Consider the following 13,335-nt stretch of genomic DNA (forward strand, 5'->3'; position numbering starts at 1 on the left):
AGTGCGCAATATCATACACGAGTATATACAAAGGAATGTGAGATATAGGTTTCAAGCAAAATCAATGCCGCACAATAAGGAATGAAAGAGGTGATATTGTTCCTAAACTTCATAGCCTCTGAGAGATAAGTACAGACGTCTCCGTACCGATCCTTCAGACTCTACTAAGCTTGCTCGTGACTCGTGAGACCTATGTAACCTAGTGCTCTGATACCAACTGTCACGATCCCGAAATTCCCACCTTCAGACCGTGATGGCGCCTAATATTTCACTTGCTAGGCAAGCCAACATTAGAATAATATTAACCAATTTTTAAATAATCTTTAAATTATTAATAATCAAAGAAACAAATGCGGAAGCAAAGTTTGAAATATAGTGAATAATCCATAAAAATAACGGTGTCTAAATACCATCCCAGAATTGGTGTCACAAGTGCACGAGCTTCTAGAATAAATACAAATAAAGGTCTGAATAAAATAAAGCTGTCTAGAAACAAACACAGAACTAGAGTAAAGTAGACGGGGACTTCAGAACTGCGGACGCCATGCAGTTATACCTCAAGTCTCCTCTGGTTGCTGAAATCCGAGCAAGTCTATGGCATGCCGCTGGGACCAACTCCAAAATCTGCACAAGAAGTGCAGAGTGTAGTATCAGTACAACCGACCCCGTGTACTGGTAGGTGCTGAGCCTAACCTCGACGAAGTAGTGACGAGGCTAAGGCGGGTCACTTACATTACCTGTACGCAATATTAGTAACAACAACAATAGTAGAAATAAATCAGGTAACTCGTTTATAATAATTGAAGCCAACTCAGCAGTCATAACCAATTATCATTTCTATCAATTCTGTTGCAGCGTGCAACCCGCTCTCACAATATATTCACATTCAATTCTGTTGCAGCGTGCAACCCGCTCTCACAATATATTCACATCAATTCTGTTGCAGCGTGCAACCCGCTCTCACAATATATTCACATTCAGTTCTGTTGCGGCGTGCAACCCGCTCCTTTAATATATTCATTTTAATCAAGTATGTTGCGGCGTGCAACCCGATCCCCCCAATATATGTTGCGGCGTGCAACCCGATCCCCCAATATATATATATATGTATGTCGACTTTTAAATAAGTCTGTTGCGGCGTGCAACCCGATCCTCCAATATGGACTTTTAATAAGTCTGTTGCGGCGTGCAACCCGATCCTCCAATATGGACTTTTAATAAGTCTGTTGCGGTGTGCAACCCGATCCTCCAATATGGACTTTTAATAAGTCTGTTGCGGCGTGCAACCCGATCCTCCAATATATTCATTATAATCAATCTTGTTGCGGCGTGCAACCCGCTCCTCCAACATATTCATTTATCAATTCTTATAGAAGAATTTCCCCAATCAATGCAATAGTTAATATAAAATTATAAGACAACAAGCATACACTAATTATGATTTAATTACGAACAAACAAAGGCAAATAGCAAATTATTATAGCAATCAGAGAGAAAATATACAGTTTAATATTTAATATGCTAAATGTCAAATAACAATTAAGGCACATAATTCAAATAACATGTAATAATTAATGCAGGAATTCAAGAATTAATATTTGACAAAGAATAGGAGAGAAACAAATATTATAACAATTAATTCATAATTTAAAATAATTTATGATTTTTCAAGTAAATACGCAAACAATTAATTTGACGACGTATAGACACTCATCACCTCGCCTATACGTCATTCACATGCATTTCACATAACAAATAATTTAAGGATTCTATTTCCTCAAGTCAAGGTTAACCACGACACTTACCTCGCTTTGCAAATTCCAATCAATTACTCAACCACAACTTTTTCTTTTAAATTTGTCTCCGAAAGCTTCAAATCTATTCACAAACAATTCAATATACTCAATACGAATCATAGGAATTAATTCCATATGAATTTATAAATTTTTCAGATAAAACTCTGAAATACATTTAAATATTTGACAGTGGGACCCACGTCTCAAATCTCGAAAAAACTTACGAAATTCGAACACCCATTCCGAGATGAGTCCAACCATATAAAAATTATCCAATTCCGATGTCAAATGGACCTTCAAATCTAATTTTTTTCTTTTTTTGGAAAGTTTTACAAAAATTCCAATTTCTTCCGTCCAAATCCGAAATAAATGATGAATATAGACTTAGATTTATGAAATACAATTACTATATGATAAAGAACACTTACCCAGTTCGAAATCGTGAAAAACTCGTTAGAAATCGTCCCTAAGTCGAGTTATAATTGAGGGTTTGTCAAAAATGTGAGAAATCCCGTTTTGGTTCTGTTTTAAGTCAAAGGCGTCAGGCCTTCTTCGCGTTCGCGAAAGGCCTGTCGCGTTCGCGATGAATAGAAGCCCGTAGCTTTCGCGTTCGCGAGTCCTCCTTCCCGTTCGCGAATGAGAAGGCTTTTTTCCCCTGGCCTTCGCGTTCGCGTGCCAGTGCTCGCGTTCGCGTACAAGGACAACTGACCCCTCCCCCAGGCCTCTAAAGCTTCGCGTTCACGTTGAGCTGGTCGCGTTAGCGAAGGGTAAAGTCCCCATAGTTTTGCGTTCGTGACCTAATCTTCACGTTCGCGAAGAAGGAAAATTCAGCCAGCCCATTTTGCTCTTCGCGTTCGCGAGAGTACATTCGCGAACGCGATGAAGGAAATACCAGAAGCTTGAAGTTGCAGAAAAACCAGATTTTTTAAGTTCAAAATCATCTCGTATCCTATCCAAAACTCACCCGAGCCCTCGGGGCTCCAAATCAAACATGTACACAAGTCTTAAAATATCATACGTATTTACTCGCGTGATCAAATCGCCAAAATAATACCTAGAACTACGAATCGGACACCAATTCAAAAGAAATTTTCAAGAAAACTTTAAATCTTATATTTTTACAACCGGACATCCGAATCACGTCAAATCAACTCCGATTCTCACCAAATTCGGCAGACAAGTCATAAATTTTATAGTGGACCTATACCGGGCTTTGAAACTAAAATACGAACCCGACGTCAATAAATCCAACTTCAGTAATTTCTTAAAAATCATTAAGCTTTCAAGCTTTTAATTTTTCATTAAAATTCCATATCTCGGGCTAGGGACCTCGGTATTCAATTCCGGGCATACGCCCAAGTCCTAAATCATGATACAGACCTACCAAAATTATCAAAATACTGATCCGAATCCGTTTGCTCAAAATGTTGACCAAAGTCAACTCAGTTGAGTTTTAAAGCTCTATTTCACATTTTAATCCATTTTTCACATAAAAACTTTCCGAAAAATTATACGGACTGCGTACGCAAGTCGAGAAATTATACATGGTGATTTTTGAGGTCTTAGAACACAGAATTACTTATTAAATTTAAAGATGACATTTTGGGTTATCACATTCTCCACCTCTAAAACAAACGTTCGTCCTCGAACGAAGTTAGAAAGAGTACCTGAGCTGGAGAAAAGGTGTGGATATTTGCTCCGCTTGTCCGACTAGGACTCCCAGGTAGATGCCTCTACCGGCTGACCTCTCCATTGCACCCGAATTGAAGGATAACTCTTAGATCTCAACTGTCGGACCTGCCGGGTTAGAATAGCCACCGGCTCCTCCTCGTAAGTCAAATCTTTGTCCAATTGGACTGAGCTGAAATCTAACACATGGGACGGATCACCATGATATTTTCGGAGCATAGACACATGGAACACCGGATGAACCGCTGATAAACTAGGTGGTAATGCAAGCCTGTAGGCTACTTCACCCACCCTTTCAAGAATTTCAAAGGGTCCGATATACCTAGGGTTCAACTTGCCCTTCTTTCCGAACCTCATTACACCTTTCATAGGTGAAACCTGGAGCAATATTCTTTCTCCAACCATGAATGCAATATCACAACTTTTATGATCGGCATAACTCTTTTGCATAGACTGAGCTGTGCGAAGTCAATCCTGAATAATCTTGACCTTATCCAAGGCATCCTGTACCAAATCGGTACCCAACAACCGAGCCTCTCCCGGTTCAAACCAACCAACTAGCGATCGGCATCGCCTTCCGTATAATGCCTCATATAGAGCCATCTGAATGCTCGACCGGTAGCTATTATTATAAGCAAACTCCGCAAGTGGCAAGAAATGATCCCAAGAACCTCCAAAGTCTATAACACAAGCGCAGAGCATATCTTCCAATATTTGAATAGTGCGCTCTGACTGTCCGTCTGTCTGTGGATGAAATGTTGTACTCAACTCCACCCGCGTGCCTAACTCACGCTATACAACCCTCCAAAAATGTGAGGTAAACTGCGTACCTCGATCTAAAATAATAGACACGGGCACACCGTGAAGGCGGACAATATCACGAATGTAAATTTTAGCTAACCTCTCTTAAGAATAGGTAACTGCCACTGGAATGAAATGTGCTGACTTGGTCAACCTGTCCACAATGACCCTAACTGCGTCAAATTATCTCTGAGTCCGTGGGAGCCCAACAACAAAATCCATAGTGATACGCTCCCACTTCCACTCAGGAATTTCTAACTTCTAAAGCAAACCACCAGGTCTCTGATGCTCGTACTTAACTTGCTGACAATTCAGATACCGAGCTACATATACAACTATATCCTTTTTCATTCTCCTCCACCAATAATGTTGCCGTAAATCTTGATACATTTTGGCGGTACTTGGACGAATAGAATACCTGGAACTGTGTGCTTCTTCAAGAATTAATTCACGAAGCCCATCCACATTAGGTAAACAAATACGACCCTGCATTCGCAGAACCCCATCTTCCCCCACAGCAACCTGTTTGGCACCACCGTGCCGCACCGTGTCCTTAAGGACAAGTAAATGAGGATCATCATACTGCCTCTCTTTGATGCGCTCATATAAAGAAGACCGAGCGACTGTGCAAGCTAGAACCCGATTGGGTTCTGAAACATCTAACCTCACGAACTAATTAGCCAAAGTCTGAACATCTGTAGCTAATGGCCTCTCACCAACCGGAATATATGCAAGACTGCCCATACTCACCGCCTTTCTACTCAAAGCATCGGCCACCACATTGGCCTTTCCGGGGTGATACAAAATGGTGATATCATAGTCTTTCAACAACTCCAACCATCTTCTCTACCTAAAATTAAGATCTTTTTGTTTGAACAGATACTGAAGGCTACGATGATCAGTAAATACCTCACACGAGACATCGTCGAGGTAATGCCTCCAAATCTTCAGCGCATGAACAATGGATGCCAATTCTAAGTCATGAACATGATAATTCTTCTCGTGAACTTTCAACTGCCGCGACGCATATGCAATTACCTTGCCATCTTGCATTAATATTGCACCAAGCCCAATGTGAGAGGCGTCACAATATACCATATACGATCCTGAACCTGTGGGTAATACCAACACTAGCGTTGTAGTCAAAGCGGTCTTGAGCTTCTGAAAGCTCAACTCACACTCGTCTGACCATATAAATGGGGCACCCTTCTAGGTCAATCTGGTCTTAATAGTTGTTCATAATTAATTACAAAATCGTCAATTAACTTAATGTTAACAAAAATCTCGTTTCAAACCTTCACAATACTAATAACGAGATGCGAGGCATGAAGACCTCATAATTATTTATCCGAATTAACGAGTCACATTTAATGCCACATGGGCGGGCACCTACCTCATAGGTTACAACTCAATATTACAACACGAATTTGGTAAGTATGCACATGGAATTTCATACAAAAAAAATTTCGAATAAGCCTAGCAAGCATGACTCCCTATTAGTACTATAGTACAAATTTAATTTTCGCAAGGGAGAATTTAAACACAAGATTTTCTTTTTCTTTTTTTTTTCACAAGGATCTCGTCCTTATATAACTTCCACCGCAACTCATAGCCCGGTTTAAATATATCAATTTATTTTAAAATACGAAGACCTCGGCCGTAGTTCTGAATCACCAGAAATATGCACATCTTACCAATCGAAACTTTCCATTTTCTCCTTTTAAATAACTTTCGTTAAACAAAATCACAACACATAGTGAACCCCACACCGGTAGGGCATATAATTCATAATTTGTAATTAATTATCCGGAAATACATCAAAACATACCGAAATAAGTACCAGAAAGGCACCTTTAGTCTCACAGATCTTATTAGAGTCCATCATGGAATGATAAGTGTAGTTATCTCCATAAAACCTCCCAACAGAAGTAAACACATAAGTAGATTATAGAATTATGAAGCTCCCTCATAAGTGGAGCACAATAGGAGGACTCGTCTTGATACTCAGAACCGAATCAAGTTAAGGAAATTATTCCTTTATTTTAAATCGAGGTCGTACCTATAATAACACCATCTGATATAACGAACTCCACCATACCATAAAACAAATATAACAATGGCTGGATCTCCACCTCTAGTACGCCTTCTACCCGCCTGTCCTCCACTCTTAACTGATCGTGTGGGTGGTGTAGTAACTGCAATGGGGCACGTAGCCTGAGTGCTTTGATGAAATATGCCTCTCCCAAGTTTGGGACAATTTTCTCATGATGTGCCTAGTATCGCCGTATTCATAACAACCCCTTTGTGAGTTTGGCTGCTCATATTGAGTCTGTGCTAGATAACTGGGATAACCATTATAGGAAACTCATGTCAGTGGTGCATTAAAAGAACTTACTGGAGCACCTCGATTAATCCAATGTACGAACTGGGCTAGCCGACTACCCGAGCCCCCGCCATAATGATTTATACTCGCAGAGTAGAATCCACTGAATCCCCAGAATCTCGAGATGTCTTGGTCTCCTTAGTTTCATTTTTTTTTCTCACCCCGAACACATTCTAATATCTTGGCAATTTCTACCACTAGTGGAAATGAAGTATCAATCTGTAGCTCCCGAGTCATACAAAATTTTACAATCATAATTAAGTCCTTTAATGAGTCTGTGGACTCGCTCTCTGGCTGTAGGAAGCAAAGTAGGAATATGATGGGCTAACTTATCGAACCTGATGGCATATTATGACACCATCATAGTGACCTGACGCAATTGTTCAAACCCTATGCGCCATGCATTACGGAGAGTCCGGGAAAAAAACTCTTTCAAAAGTATTTCTGAGAACCGAGCCAAGTGGGCAATGTTGTATCGGCTGGTCTGCCCTCTTCATAGGATTGCCATAGACACCCGTGGAGAATTATCTCTCCCAAGGCCAATTTCTTCTTTTGTTATGCTGACTCAACACTGTTGAGCTGACCCATTTTTTAACATACTCTTCGATTCTTCTTTGGGGTAAACTTTACCCTTCTTTATATATAATGATCACAAAAGTAGAGTTCCATACAGACAATTCTTAGTCCAGAATCTCGTCAACCACTGTACTTCCTCCGAAGCACCCCAAAATCCGCAACTGTGACGTCCACGCTGAGTAGACCTTCTGTAAATTTAATGTTGTTTCTCTAACTCCTTTTGTACTGAAGTATAAGATTATTACGGATGGGGAAATACCGCAAGTCCCAACCTTATTCTCTACAAGATCTCAGGCCTTAAACACATGTAAATTTTGGGAGAACCTTTCAGTACCACATATATACATTTCAGGCCAAAACTGATATAACACATAACTCGCAATCCATTCATTGATAGTGGACTCCCCCACTCGGCGCGAAGTCATAGTTCACCACGTCTGATGGTCCCAATATTAACCTTCACAACTCGTATAAATCAACCAGATGCCAAGGTACGTTGCACCCCCCACATTATTCACTGGGTGATCTCTTTATACGTCCGCATCTTCAGTCGGAATCATACGTTGAGGCAATATTTGAGCATCTCTGGCTCCCTCGTAGTTTATCTGCGGCATCACAAACCGTCGACGCACAACTGATACTGAGTGCGCAATGTCATACACGAGTAGATACAAAGGAGTGTGAGATATAGGTTTTAAGAAAAATCAATGTCGCACGATAAGGAATGAAAGATGTGATATTGTTCCTAAACTTCATAGCCTCTGAGAGATAAGTACAGACGTCTCCGTACTGATCCTTCAGACTCTACTAAGCTTGCTCGTGACTCGTGAGACCTATGTAACCTAGTGCTCTGATACCAACTATCACGACCCGAAATTCCCACCTTCAGACCGTGATGGCGCCTAACATTTCACTTGCTAGGCAAGCCAACATTAGAATAATATTAACCAATTTTTAAACAATCTTTAAATTATTAATAATCAAAGAAACAAATGCGGAAGCAAAGTTTGAAATATAGTAAATAATCCATAAAAACAACGGTGTCTAAATACCATCCCAGAATTGGTGTCACAAGTGCACGAGCTTCTAGAATAAATATAAATAAAGGTCTGAATAAAATAAAGTTGTCTGAAAATAAACACACAACTAAAGTAAAGTAGACAGGGACTTCAGAACTGGGAACGCCATGCAGTTATACCTCAAGTCTCCTCTGGTAGCTGAAATCCGAGCAAGTCTATGGCATGTCGTTGGGACCAACTCCAAAATCTGCATAAGAAGTGCAGAGTATAGTATCAGCACAACCGACCCCATGTACTGGTAAGTGCTGAGCCTAACCTCAACGAAGTAGTGACGAGGCTAAGGCGGGTCACTTAAATTACATGTATGCAATATTAGTAACAACAACAATAGTAAAAATAAATCAGGTAACCCGTTTATAATAATTGAAGCCAACTCAGCAGTCATAACCAATTATCATTTCTATCAATTCTGTTGCAGCGTGCAACCCGCTCTCACAATATATTCACGTTCAATTCTGTTGCAGCGTGCAATCCGCTCTCACAATATATTCACATTCAGTTCTGTTGCGGCGTGCAACCCGCTCCTCCAATATATTCATTTTAATCAAGTATGTTGCGGCGTGCAACCCGATCCTCCAATATGGACTTTTAATAAATTTATTGCGGCATGCAACCCGATCTATATATATATATATGTCGACTTTTAAATAAGTCTGTTGCGGCGTGCAACCCGATCCTCCAATATGGACTTTTAATAAGTCTGTTGCGGCGTGTAACCCGATCCTCCAATATGGACTTTTAATAAATCTGTTGCGGCGTGCAACCCAATCCTCCAATATAGACTTTTTATAAGTCTGTTGCGGCATGCAACCTGATCCCTCAATATGAACTTTTAATAAGTCTGTTGTGGCGTGCAACCCGATCCTCCAATATATTCATTATAATCAATCTTGTTGCAGCGTGCAACCCGCTTCTCCAACATATTCATTTACCAATTCTTATAGAAGAATTTCCCCAATCAATGCAATAATTAATATAAAATTATAAGACAACAAGCATACACTAATTAGGATTTAATTACGAACAAACAAAGGCAAATATTAAATTATTATAGCAATCAGAGAGAAAATATACAGTTTAATATTTAATATGCTAAATGTCAAATAACAATTAAGGCACATAATTCAAATAGCATGTAACAATTAATGCAGGAATTCAAGAATTAATATTTGACAAAGAATAGGAGAGAAACAAATATTATAACAATTAATTCACAATTTAAAATAATTTATGATTTTTCAAGTAAATACGTAAACAATTAATTTGACGACGTATATACACTCGTCACCTCGCCTATATGTCATTCACATGCATTTTACATAAAAAATAATTTAAGGGTTCTATTCCTTCAAGTCAAGGTTAACCACGACACTTACCTCGCTTTGCAAATTCCAATCAATTACTCAACCACAGCTTTTCCTTTTAAATTTATCTCCAAAAGTTTCAAATCTATTTACAAACAATTCAATATACTCAATATGAATCATAGAAATTAATTACATATGAATTTACAAATATTTCGGATAAAAATATGAAATTCATTTAAATATTCGACAGTGAGACCGACATCTCAAATCTCGAAAAAACTTACGAAATTCGAACACCCATTCCGAGACGAGTCCAACCATAAAAACAATTATCCAATTATGATATCAAATGGACATGCAAATCTAAATTTTCTTTTTTTGGAAAGTTTTACAAAAATTCCAATTTTTTCCGTCCAAATCCGAAATAAATGATGACTATAGACTTAGATTTATGAAATACAATCACTATATGATAAAGAACACTTACCCAGTTCGAAATCGTGAAAAACTCCTTAGAAATCGCCCCTAAGCCGAGTTATAATTGAAGGTTTGTGAAAAATGGAAAAAATCCCGTTTTGGTTTTGTTTTAAGTCACAGGCGTTCGCGAAGGCTTTTCCCCCCTGGCCTTCGCGTTCGCGTGTCAGTGCTCGCGTTCGTGTAGAAGGACAACTGACCCCTCCCCCAGGCCTCTAAAGCTTCGCGTTCGCATTGAGCTGGTCGCGTTCGCGAAGGGTAAAGTCCCCATAGCTTCGTGTTCGCGACCCAATCTTCGCGTTCGCGAAGAAGGAAAATTCAGCCAGCCCATTTTGCTCTTCGCGTTCGCGGGAGTACATTCGCGAACGCGATGAAGGAAATACCAGAAGCCTGAAGTTGCAGAAAAACCAGATTTTCTATGTTCAAAATCATCCTGTATCCTATCCAAAACTCACCCGAGCCCTCGGGGCTCCAAACCAAATAGGCACACAAGTCTTAAAATATCATACGAACTTGCTCGCGCGATCAAATCGCCAAAATAACACTTATAACTACGAATTAGACACCAATTCAAAGGAAATTTTCAAGAAAATTTTAAATCTTATATTTTTACAACCTAACGTCCAAATCACGTCAAATCTACTCCGATTCTCACCAAATTCGGCAGACAAGTCATAAATATTATAGTGGACCTATACCGGGATTCGAAACCAAAATACGGACCCGAGGTCAATAAATCTAACTTCAGTAATTTCTTAAAAATCATTAAGATTTCAAGCTTTTAATTTTTCATCAAAATTCCATATCTTAGGCTAGGGACCTCAGAATTCAATTCCGGGCATACGCCCAAGTCACAAATTACGATACGGACCTACCGAAAATGTCAAAATTAATCCGGGTCTGTTTTCTTAAAATGTTGACCAAAGTCAACTTAGTTGAGTTTTAAAGCTTTATTTCACATTTTAATCCATTTTTCACATAAAAACTTTTCGAAAAATTGTACGGACTGTGCACGCAAGTCGATAAATTATACATGGTATTTTTCAAGGTCTTAGAACGCAGAATTACTTATTAAATTTAAAGATAATATTTTGGGTCATAACACTAACAAGTGAAAATAATCTTTTTGTGTAAAACATGTGATGCTTACTGTTAGGGGCTTGACTCTTTGACACCGAGCGTAGCGTGGCTGTGGCAAAGATTGGGCATAATACCCTTGTCATTGGCCTATGTGCGGGCAAAAATATCATGCAGATAAGGGGTTGTAGCGGGTAAGTATTGGCCAAGGTCTTGGGGCAGGCAATACATGCTTGGCAAAGGCTTGACAAGGAAGTGTGGGCAAGTTGAGGCGGCATGGCATGCGCGCCAAAGTTAGTGACACAGGCACTTTGGGTTATGGCAATGCCAAGTGCGGGCTAAGCTAAGGCGAAGCAGGGCGGGATGATAAAAAAGGCTTTCAATAGCTAAGGCATGACTATGTGAAGCAAAATACAAGCATTGGCATGGGGTGAAACAAGGGTTTACATGAACAAGGCAGAAACTCGGCCAAGACATGTGCAGACAGCAGTGGCGTCGGGCGTGTGCAGCAAAGTCATGAGGCTGGTAATCACATCGGCTATAAGGTGGTCTATCACCTCGGTTGGGGAGAAAAGCTTTTTTGTTGTCGAAAAATCCCTCTCCGCTTTATTAAACTCTTCTCTTAGGCGAGAGCTCACTCAATTCCTTTTTAAACTTTCGCAAAGCTCTCCTTTCCTTAGAGTGAGTTGGTTTTGAATGAAAGTAGGTTTCATCCTGACTTTCATCGGGGACAGGTACGGGGTATGGGTCGGTCGATACGATGAACGGGAAATTACGGGTTGCGGGCAAGGCATTGGTACGGAGCAATGTCAAAAGGAGCCAAGGCTGGGCGCAATGCCAGCCTTGGGCATGCAGAAGCTGGCCAGCAAAAACGCACATACAGTGCACATGCCAAAGTAGTGGGCGATACCTTTTTGTAACTGCTTGTACCCATGACTACTTTATGCTTGTATCCACTATCATTTCGTGTATATCATGGCCTATGTAGTTGGGGATGTCAACTACAAGATAGGAACAGATTTAGCATTAGCCCCCCAACTGGCAAAAGTTGTAGATAACAAGTGTCAATGTGTTGTCAAGTGCCAAAGGTTGCATGTGTGCTATAAATATGTGCCTTTGGACTTAGTCAGATTTAAGTGGGGATTTTGTGTGAAATTCAAAAGGGAAACAAGAGTGAAACACTACTAGAAATCTGGTAAAAACCGACCAAAAAAATTGACCAAAGGCCAATAACTGATCAAAACGTGACCATTTACGTGTGGACGGTATTTTAGGGATCGGAAAGGAATACTGACCAAAGTTGGTCGGAAATTACCGATCAACTTTGGTCGGTCAATTAAATTCAAAAAATAAATTGCAAAAAAAAATCGACCAAATTTGGTCGGTATTTTAATTATGTAATCAAAAGATTTACCATCTGGGAATCGAACCGGGGTCTGTACTGTGACAGGATACTATTCTACCACTAGACCATTGGTGCATTTTGTTTTAAGACTGTCTTTTATTTGATTTATACTCTTTAATTATATTTTCACACGAAAATAACCGACCAAAGTTGGTCGGTTTTTTAAATGACCAGCCGAATTAACCGACCAATTTTGGTCGGTTTTTTAATATTAATTTTTATTTATTTTAATTGAAAAACCGACCAAAGTTAGTCGGTTTCTTGAAAAATAAATTTTGCGGGACTCAAAAATAGTTTTTCGCATTTTTGCGCCAAAGAAAACCGACCAAAGTTGGTCGGTTTCGTAAAAAAAAATTAAAAAATAAAATATTTTGAAAAACCGACCAACTTTGGTCGATTTTTTGACCGACCAAAGTTGGTCGGTCGACCTTGGTCGGTTTTTGCCGAATTTCTAGTAGTGAAACGTGAGGGTTTCTAAGTGTTTCAAAGGGACTAAGACTAGGCATTGGGCACGTCTTAGTGTTGGCTAAAGAACGACTTGTATTCTATGTCAAAATGGGCTGTGATCGACTTGTGATCATAGTCAAGTGAGGATTTCCTTTGTAAGTTTTCTAATTAATACAAATGTTGAGATTTTTTCGTATTTGATTGTGTTCTCATTACTTTGCTGCCTGAAATTGAACCAGGTACAAACTTGCTGAAAATTTGACTAAGTGTTTGGAAGGCTGAAGTCAAGGTTGGGCTTGAC

Source organism: Nicotiana tabacum, chromosome 14 (genome assembly GCF_000715075.1).
Source record: "Nicotiana tabacum cultivar K326 chromosome 14, ASM71507v2, whole genome shotgun sequence".
Classification (NCBI taxonomy): Eukaryota; Viridiplantae; Streptophyta; class Magnoliopsida; order Solanales; family Solanaceae; genus Nicotiana; species Nicotiana tabacum.